Source organism: Rana temporaria (assembly GCF_905171775.1).
Source record: "Rana temporaria chromosome 2 unlocalized genomic scaffold, aRanTem1.1 chr2j, whole genome shotgun sequence".
Classification (NCBI taxonomy): Eukaryota; Metazoa; Chordata; class Amphibia; order Anura; family Ranidae; genus Rana; species Rana temporaria.
The window spans coordinates 75,001-85,918 of record NW_024404414.1 but is presented as its reverse complement, the minus strand read 5'-3'; positions in this window follow the sequence as shown (position 1 = coordinate 85,918).

The following is a 10,918-nucleotide window of genomic DNA, read 5'->3' as shown; positions in this document are numbered from 1 at the left end:
TATTAATAGCTGTAGGTCACAGAAAAGTCTTCCTGCACCCAGGAACCATTTATGATGTGACCATAAATGACAGGGACTCTTTAGAAGTTCTATGCAGCCCCCCCCCCCCCCCCGGGTTACATAAGGTCCACGACGCCTCAGCATTTCTCAGAGTTTGACTGATTTTACCAAATTTGATGACTATCGTGACCACTTCGCACAGTCGGGAGATGTAGATCTGACCGCCTTCTGACCTCCTTGTGAATTTTGGAGTAATTGAGGGTGACCTTGTGTTTAGCACCCCCCCCATTCTCCCCACCCCCCCCCCATTCTCCACACCCCCCACCCCCATTCTCCACACATGGTTTGTGGTTCTTCAGACCTCATCCATCACACTGGAGCTCTTCTGATAAATGATAATCTCGCAGTAAATTGTGTCATGGTAACAAAGTTAGGGCTCTTTCACACGGGCGGCCCCCGTTCAGGCCCACCTGTCAGTTTTTTTTGCGGACCTGAACGGGCGCTCCGTGCTCCTCTATAGTGTTGAGCAGAATACGCCATATTCGATTTCGCGATATATCACGAATATATAGCCGAATATTCGAGAAATATTCGCTAAATTCGAATATTCGTGATATTTTATCGAAATGAAATGTTTGCAAAATTTCGCTATTGCGAATGCGAAAATAATTGCGAAATTTCGACAACTGCGGTAGGAGCCCTCTGATTGGCTCAGAATATTCGTGATATTTTATCGAAATTTCGCAAAATGCGAATGCGATATTTATTGCGGAATTTCGTCAACTGCGGTAGGAGCCCTTTGATTGGCTCAGAATATTCGTGATATTTTATCGAAATTTCTCAAAATGCGAATGCGATATTTATTGCGGAATTTCGACAACTGCGGTAGGAGCACTCTGATTGGCTCAGAATATTCGTGATATTTTATCGAAATTTCTCAAAATGCGAATGCGATATTTATTGCGGAATTTCGACAACTGCGGTAGGAGCCCTCTGATTGGCTCAGAATATTCGTGATATTTTATCGAAATTTCGCAAAATGCGAATGCGATATTTATTGCGGAATTTCGTCAACTGCGGTAGGAGCCCTCTGATTGGCTCAGAATATTCGTGATATTTTATCGAAATTTCGCAAAATGCAAATGCAATATTTATTGCAGAATTTCGACAACTGCGGTAGGAGCCCTCTGATTGGCTCAGAATATTCGTGATATTTTATCGAAATTTCGCAAAATGCGAAATTGATTGCGGAATTTCGACAACTGCGGTAGGAGAACTCTGATTGGCTCTGATGTAAAAGAAGGGCGGAGAAAATAATCGCGCAATATTCCTATTGCCGAATATTCGCATTGCGAATATTCGGCAATATAAAATGATCGCTTCAGCTACTCGGCCCAAGGTCTCTAATGATACCAGCAATGCTTTTAGACGTCGATGGAGATCACTAGGATGTGATCTGTTCTAAAAATAAAATTGAAAAAATCCGAATATTCGGAATAGCGAATATTCACCGCAAAATTCGAGATATTCGCGAATACTCGAATATGCCATATTCGAGCCGAATATTCGCAATACGAATATTCGTGAGCAACACTACTCCTCTATGGAGCCGGAGATGTCAGCGGTGACACGCCCGCTGACATCCGACCCGCTCCGATCCGCCAAAGTGTGACGGAGGAAAAAACTACTTTTCCATCCGTCTGGCGGATTGGATTGGGTGAACACGGACATACGGTGCGCGGGGACCGCCCTGTCATCCGCCGGCTCAGCGGGGATCAACGGAGGGGCCTAACTAGTCGTTATCATTAAAGCCGTACTAAACCCCAAAAATCTCATATATTGCAGCTCACCAATCACTGGATGTTCTGGCTGCATTAGTTTTTTTTTTTTAACCACTAGCTGACAGGTAGACATCTATGGACAACCTCGGGTTGCAGGGGATTTACTGAGATCTGTGTCTGATCAGCTGCATTGGAAGCCAAACGAGAGATTTGGGGTCTCATCAGGGGCGGCCCGTCCATTAACCACTTAACAAACGCGCTATAGCCAAATGACGGCTACAGCGCGGCTCGATAAATCTGGGAGGGTGTCAGGGGCGGACTGACCATTGAGGCACTCGGGCCCCATGCCACTAGGGGGCCCCATCAGGGTTGCCAGGCTCAGTAAAACCAGGGACAGTATGTAAAAATCTGTGGCCCAGATTCAGTAAGCAATTGCGCCTGCGTAACCATAGTTACGCAGCGCAATTGCTGACTTGCGCCGGCGTAACGAGTTCTCCTGATTCAGAGAACTCGTTACGCCGGCTGCAGCCTAAAATCTGCGTGGCATAAGGCTCTACGTGATAGTGGTGACAGGGGCGGTGGTAGTGGTGACAGGGACGGTGATAGTGGTGACAGGGGCGGTGATAGTGGTGACAGGGGCAGTGATAGTGGTGACAGGGGCGGTGGTAGTGGTGACAGGGACGGTGATAGTGGTGACAGGGGCGGTGATAGTGGTGACAGGGGTGGTGATAGTGAGGACAAGGGTGGTGATAGTGGTGACAGGGGCGGTGATAGTGGTGACAGGGACGGTGATAGTGGTGACAGGGGCGGTGATAGTGGTGACAGGGGTGGTGATAGTGGTGACAGGGGTGGTGATAGTGGTGACAGGGGTGGTGATAGTGGTGACAGGGGTGGTGATAGTGGTGACAGGGACGGTGATAGTGGTGACAGGGGCGGTGATAGTGGTGACAGGGGTGGTGATAGTGGTGACAGGGGCGGTGATAGTGGTGACAGGGGTGGTGATAGTGGTGACAGGGGCAGTGATAGTGGTGACAGGGGCGGTGATAGCGGGGACAGGGGTGGTGATAGTGGTGACAGGGGCGGTGATAGTGGTGACAGGGGCGGTGATAGTGAGGACAGGGGTGGTGATAGTGGTGACAGGGGCGGTGATAGTGGTGACAGGGGTGGTGATAGCGGGGACAGGGGCGGTGATAGTGGTGACAGGGGTGGTGATAGTGGTGACAGGGGTGGTGATAGTGGTGACAGGGGCAGTGATAGTGGTGACAGGGGCGGTGATAGTGGTGACAGGGGCAGTGATAGTGGTGACAGGGGCGGTGATAGCGGGGACAGGGGCGGTGATAGTGGTGACAGGGGTGGTGATAGTGGTGACAGGGGTGGTGATAGTGGTGACAGGGGCGGTGATAGTGGTGACAGGGGCGGTGGTAGTGGTGACAGGGGCGGTGATAGTGGTGACAGGGGCGGTGATAGTGGTGACAGGGGCGGTGATAGTGGTGACAGGGGCGGTGATAGTGGTGACAGGGGCGGTGATAGCGGGGACAGGGGCGGTGATAGTGGTGACAGGGGTGGTGATAGTGGTGACAGGGGCAGTGATAGTGGTGACAGGGGCAGTGATAGTGGTGACAGAGGCAGTGATAGTGGTGACAGGGACGGTGATAGTGGTGACAGGGACGGTGATAGTGGTGACAGGGGCGGTGATAGTGGTGACAGGGGTGGTGATAGTGGTGACAGAGGCAGTGATAGTGGTGACAGGGACGGTGATAGTGGTGACAGGGACGGTGATAGTGGTGACAGGGGCGGTGATAGTGGTGACAGGGGCGGTGATAGTGGTGACAGGGGCGGTGATAGTGGTGACAGGGGTGGTGATAGTGGTGACAGGGGCCGTGATAGTGGTGACAGGGGCGGTGATAGTGGTGACAGGGGCGGTGATAGCGGGGACAGGGGTGGTGATAGTGGTGACAGGGGCGGTGATAGTGGTGACAGGGGCGGTGATAGTGAGGACAGGGGTGGTGATAGTGGTGACAGGGGCGGTGATAGTGGTGACAGGGGTGGTGATAGCGGGGACAGGGGCGGTGATAGTGGTGACAGGGGTGGTGATAGTGGTGACAGGGGTGATGATAGTGGTGACAGGGGCAGTGATAGTGGTGACAGGGGCGGTGATAGTGGTGACAGGGGCAGTGATAGTGGTGACAGGGGCGGTGATAGCGGGGACAGGGGCGGTGATAGTGGTGACAGGGGTGGTGATAGTGGTGACAGGGGTGGTGATAGTGGTGACAGGGGCGGTGATAGTGGTGACAGGGGTGGTGATAGTGGTGACAGGGGCGGTGATAGTGGTGACAGGGGCGGTGATAGTGGTGACAGGGGTGGTGATAGTGGTGACAGGGGCGGTGATAGTGGTGACAGGGGTGGTGATAGTGGTGACAGGGACGGTGATAGTGGTGACAGGGGCGGTGATAGTGGTGACAGGGGTGGTGATAATGAGGACAAGGGTGGTGATAGTGGTGACAGGGGCGGTGATAGTGGTGACAGGGACGGTGATAGTGGTGACAGGGGCGGTGATAGTGGTGACAGGGGCGGTGATAGTGGTGACAGGGGCGGTGATAGTGAGGACAGGGGCGGTGATAGTGGTGACAGGGGCGGTGATAGTGAGGACAGGGGCGGTGATAGTGGTGACAGGGGTGGTGATAGTGGTGACAGGGGCAGTGATAGTGGTGACAGAGGCAGTGATAGTGGTGACAGGGACGGTGATAGTGGTGACAGGGGCGGTGATAGTGGTGACAGGGGCGGTGATAGTGAGGACAGGGGCGGTGATAGTGGTGACAGGGGTGGTGATAGCGGGGACAGGGGTGGTGATAGTGGTGACAGGGGCGGTGATAGCGGGGACAGGGGTGGTGATAGTGGTGACAGGGGTGGTGATAGTGGTGACAGGGGCGGTGATAGTGGTGACAGAAGCGGTGATAGTGAGGACAGGGGTGGTGATAGTGGTGACAGGGGCGGTGATAGTGGTGACAGGGGTGGTGATAGCGGGGACAGGGGCGGTGATAGTGGTGACAGGGGTGGTGATAGTGGTGACAGGGGTGGTGATAGTGGTGACAGGGGCAGTGATAGTGGTGACAGGGGCGGTGATAGTGGTGACAGGGGCAGTGATAGTGGTGACAGGGGCGGTGATAGCGGGGACAGGGGCGGTGATAGTGGTGACAGGGGTGGTGATAGTGGTGACAGGGGTGGTGATAGTGGTGACAGGGGCGGTGATAGTGGTGACAGGGGTGGTGATAGTGGTGACAGGGGTGGTGATAGTGGTGACAGGGGCGGTGATAGTGGTGACAGGGGTGGTGATAGTGGTGACAGGGGTGGTGATAGTGGTGACAGGGGTGGTGATAGTGGTGACAGAGGCAGTGATAGTGGTGACAGGGGAGGTGATAGTGGTGACAGGGGCGGTGATAGTGAGGACAGGGGTGGTGATAGTGGTGACAGGGGAGGTGATAGTGGTGACAGTGGCGGTGATAGTGGTGACAGGGGTGGTGATAGTGGTGACAGGGGCGGTGATAGTGGTGACAGGGGAGGTCATAGTGGGGACAGGGGCGGTGATAGTGGTGACAGGGGTGGTGATAGTGAGGACAGGGGTGGTGATAGTGGTGACAGGGGCGGTGATAGTGGTGACAGGGGAGGTCATAGTGGGGACAGGGGTGGTGATAGTGGTGACAGGGGTGGTGATAGTGGTGACAGGGGAGGTGATAGTGGTGACAGGGGCAGTGATAGTGGTGACAGGGGCGGTGATAGCGGGGACAGGGGCGGTGATAGCGGTGACAGGGGTGGTGATAGTGGTGACAGGGGTGGTGATAGTGGTGACAGGGGCGGTGATAGTGGTGACAGGGGTGGTGATAGTGGTGACAGGGGCGGTGATAGTGGTGACAGGGGTGGTGATAGTGGTGACAGGGGTGGTGATAGTGGTGACAGGGGCGGTGATAGTGGTGACAGGGGTGGTGATAGTGGTGACAGGGACGGTGATAGTGGTGACAGGGGCGGTGATAGTGGTGACAGGGGTGGTGATAATGAGGACAAGGGTGGTGATAGTGGTGACAGGGGCGGTGATAGTGGTGACAGGGACGGTGATAGTGGTGACAGGGGCGGTGATAGTGGTGACAGGGGCGGTGATAGTGAGGACAGGGGCGGTGATAGTGGTGACAGGGGCGGTGATAGTGAGGACAGGGGCGGTGATAGTGGTGACAGGGGTGGTGATAGTGGTGACAGGGGCAGTGATAGTGGTGACAGAGGCAGTGATAGTGGTGACAGGGATGGTGATAGTGGTGACAGGGGCGGTGATAGTGGTGACAGGGGCGGTGATAGTGAGGACAGGGGCGGTGATAGTGGTGACAGGGGTGGTGATAGCGGGGACAGGGGTGGTGATAGTGGTGACAGGGGCGGTGATAGCGGGGACAGGGGTGGTGATAGTGGTGACAGGGGTGGTGATAGTGGTGACAGGGGCGGTGATAGTGGTGACAGAAGCGGTGATAGTGAGGACAGGGGTGGTGATAGTGGTGACAGGGGCGGTGATAGTGGTGACAGGGGTGGTGATAGCGGGGACAGGGGCGGTGATAGTGGTGACAGGGGTGGTGATAGTGGTGACAGGGGTGGTGATAGTGGTGACAGGGGCAGTGATAGTGGTGACAGGGGCGGTGATAGTGGTGACAGGGGCAGTGATAGTGGTGACAGGGGCGGTGATAGCGGGGACAGGGGCGGTGATAGTGGTGACAGGGGTGGTGATAGTGGTGACAGGGGCGGTGATAGTGGTGACAGGGGAGGTGATAGTGGTGACAGGGGCGGTGATAGTGGTGACAGGGGAGGTCATAGTGGGGACAGGGGCGGTGATAGTGGTGACAGGGGTGGTGATAGTGAGGACAGGGGTGGTGATAGTGGTGACAGGGGCGGTGATAGTGGTGACAGGGGAGGTCATAGTGGGGACAGGGGTGGTGATAGTGGTGACAGGGGTGGTGATAGTGGTGACAGGGGAGGTGATAGTGGTGACAGGGGCGGTGATAGTGGTGACAGGGGCGGTGATAGTGGTGACAGGGGAGGTGATAGTGGTGACAGGGGCGGTGATAGTGGTGACAGGGGCGGTGATAGTGGTGACAGGGGCGGTGATAGTGGTGACAGGGGCGGTGATAGTGGTGACAGGGGTGGTGATAGTGGTGACAGGGGCGGTGATAGTGGTGACAGGGGAGGTCATAGTGGGGACAGGGGCGGTGATAGTGGTGACAGGGGTGGTGATAGTGAGGACAGGGGTGGTGATAGTGATGACAGGGGCGGTGATAGTGGTGACAGGGGCGGTGATAGTAAGGACAAGGGCGGTGATAGTGGTGACAGGGGTGGTGATAGTGGTGACAGGGGTGGTGATAGTGGTGACAGGGGCGGTGATAGTGGTGACAGGGGCGGTGATAGTGGTGACAGGGACGGTGATAGTGGTGACAGGGGCGGTGATAATGATGACAGGGGCGGTGATAGTGGTGACAGGGGCGGTGATAGTGGTGACAGGGGCGGTGATAGTGGTGACAGGGGTGGTGATAGTGGTGACAGGGGTGGTGATAGTGGTGACAAGGGCGGTGATAGTGGTGACAGGGGTGGTGATAGTGGTGACAGGGGTGGTGATAGTGGTGACAGGGGCGGTGATAGTGAGGACAGGGGCGGTGATAGTGGTGACAGGGGTGGTGATAGTGGTGACAGAGGCAGTGATAGTGGTGACAGGGACGGTGATAGTGGTGACAGGGACGGTGATAGTGGTGACAGGGGCGGTGATAGTGGTGACAGGGGTGGTGATAGTGGTGACAGGGGCGGTGATAGTGGTGACAGGGGTGGTGATAGTGGTGACAGGGGCAGTGATAGTGGTGACAGGGGCGGTGATAGCGGGGACAGGGGTGGTGATAGTGGTGACAGGGGTGGTGATAGTGGTGACAGGGGCGGTGATAGTGGTGACAGGGGTGGTGATAGCGGGGACAGGGGCGGTGATAGTGGTGACAGGGGTGGTGATAGTGGTGACAGGGGTGGTGATAGTGGTGACAGGGGCAGTGATAGTGGTGACAGGGGCGGTGATAGTGGTGACAGGGGCAGTGATAGTGGTGACAGGGTCGGTGATAGCGGGGACAGGGGCGGTGATAGTGGTGACAGGGGTGGTGATAGTGGTGACAGGGGTGGTGATAGTGGTGACAGGGGTGGTGATAGTGGTGACAGGGGCGGTGATAGTGGTGACAGGGGTGGTGATAGTGGTGACAGGGGTGGTGATAGTGGTGACAGGGGCGGTGATAGTGGTGACAGGGGTGGTGATAGTGGTGACAGGGGCGGTGATAGTGGTGACAGGGGCGGTGATAGTGGTGACAGGGGTGGTGATAGTGGTGACAGGGGTGGTGATAGTGGTGACAAGGGCGGTGATAGTGGTGACAGGGGTGGTGATAGTGGTGACAGGGGCGGTGATAGTGGTGACAGGGGTGGTGATAGTGGTGACAGGGGTGGTGATAGTGGTGACAGGGGCGGTGATAGTGGTGACAGAGGCAGTGATAGTGGTGACAGGGACGGTGATAGTGGTGACAGGGGCGGTGATAGCGGGGACAGGGGCGGTGATAGTGGTGACAGGGGTGGTGATAGTGGTGACAGGGGTGGTGATAGTGGTGACAGGGGCGGTGATAGTGGTGACAGGGGCGGTGATAGTGGTGACAGGGGTGGTGATAGTGGTGATAGGGGTGGTGATAGTGGTGATAGGGGTGGTGATAGTGGTGACAGGGGCGGTGATAGTGATGAGAGGGGCGGTGATAGTGGTGAGAGGGGCGGTGATAGTGGTGACAGGGGCGGTGATAGTGGTGACAGAGGCAGTGATAGTGGTGACAGGGACGGTGATAGTGGTGACAGGGGCGGTGATAGTGGTGACAGGGGTGGTGATAGTGGTGACAGGGGTGGTGATAGTGGTGACAGGGGCGGTGATAGTGGTGACAGGGGCGGTGATAGTGGTGACAGGGGTGGTGATAGTGGTGACAGGGGCGGTGATAGTGGTGACAGAGGCAGTGATAGTGGTGACAGGGACGGTGATAGTGGTGACAGGGGCGGTGAGTGGGGGGGGAGAAACTCTTTTCCTTATTTTGCTTCATGGTCCCCAGTCATGAACCATGGACCGTTCCCGTCTACCTACACTAGTGTAAGGAATGTCCTCTACTAAGGAACCTCCCCCAACCACTAAGGGGGTCAAATCCTTATTTTCCTCCATGTATAACATTTGTATCATGTGATCTCTCTGGATATTTGGTTGATATTCTGTCTCTATCATATAAAATACCCCTATGAGAAGAATGACAGACCCTTCATTTCTTACTGTAGTGAACCCCACTTGTTTTTGCATAATGATCCAAACCAGACTTAACCACTTAAGGACCCCTTCACGCCGATATACGTCGGCAGAATGGCACGGCTGGGCACATCAACGTACCTGTACGTTGCCCTTTAAGCCCAGCCGTGGGGTCGCGCGCACGTGAACGCGACCCGGTCTGAAGCTCCGTGACCGCAGGACTCGCGGACCCGATCGCTGCTGGAGTCCCACGATCGGTCCCCGGAGCTGAAGAACAGGGAGAGCCGTGTGTAAACGCAGCTTCCCCGTTCTTCACTGTGGCGCCGTCATCGACCGTGTGATCCCTTATATAGGGAATCAGAATCGATGACGTCACACCTACAGCCACACCCCCTACAGTTGTAAACACACATGAGGTCACACATAACCCCATCAGCGCCCCCTTGTGGTTAACTCCCAAACTGCAATTGCCATTTTCACAATAAACAATGGGCTGGATTCAGGTAGATTTTCGCTTTTTTTACGGAGGCGCAGGGCAACGTTTTTGCCCTGCGTTCCCCCCGCAAATTTACTGCGCTGCCCTTGATTCACGGAGCAGTAGCTCCGTAAATTGAGTGGGCGCGCCGGCAAAATGCCCGGCGTAAGCGCGCGCAATTTAAATGATCCCGTAGGGAGCGGGAATCATTTAAATTAAGCGCGTTCCCACGCCGAGCGTAGAGCGCATGCTCCGTCAGGAAACTTTCCCGACGTGCATTGCGGCAAATGATGTCGCAAGGACGTCATTTGCTTCAAAGTGAACGTGAATGGCGTCCAGCGCCATTTACGATTCACTTACGCAAACTACGTAAATTTGAAATTTCGCGACGCGGGAACGACGGGTATACGTAACATTGGCTGCCCCTGCTAATAGCAGGGGCAGCCTTACGCGAAAACCGCCGTACGGAAACAACGTAAACTGCGTACGCAGGGCTCGCGTAACGTTGTGAATCGGCGTTAGTATGCAATTTGCATACTCTACGCTGAGCACAACGGGAACGCCACCTAGCGACCATCGCAAGAATGCAGCCTAAGATATGCGGGCATAAGAGCCTTATGCCGCGCATATCTTAGGCTGCAGTCGGCGTAACGAGGTTCCTGAATCAGGAGCATTCGTTACGCCGGGGCAAGTAAGCAATTGCGCTGTGTAACTATGGATACACAGGCGCAATTTGCCTCTTGAATCTGGGCCAATGTATTTTAAATGCATTCGCTGTGAAAATGACAATGGTCCCAAAAATGTGTCAAAATTGTCTGAAGTGTCCGCCATAATGTCGCAGTCACGAAAAAAATCGCTGATCGCCGCCATTAAAAAATTTTTTTTTATAAAAATGCAATAAAACTATCCCCTATTTTGTAAACGCTATAAATTTTGCGCAAACCAACCGATAAACGCTTATTGCGATTTGAGGAAATTTTTTTATATATATATATTTTTGGGGGATATTTATTACAGCAAAAAGTAAAAAATATTGTTTTTTTTTTTTTAAATTGTCGCTCTATTTTTGTTTATAGCGCAAAAAATAAAAACCGCAGAGGTGATCAAATACCACCAAAAGAAAGCTCTATTTGTGGGAAAAAAAGGACGCCGATTTTGTTTGGGAGCCACGTCGCACAACCGCGCAATTGTCGGTTAAAGCGACGCAGTGCCGAATCGCAAAAAGTGGCCTGGGGCATTTAGCTGCCTAAAGGTCCGGGGCTTAAGTGGTTTAGGGGGTCTGGTATGCATTTTTTTGGGGGGGGGGGGGACACAGAATACAATACTGCCAGCAAATGA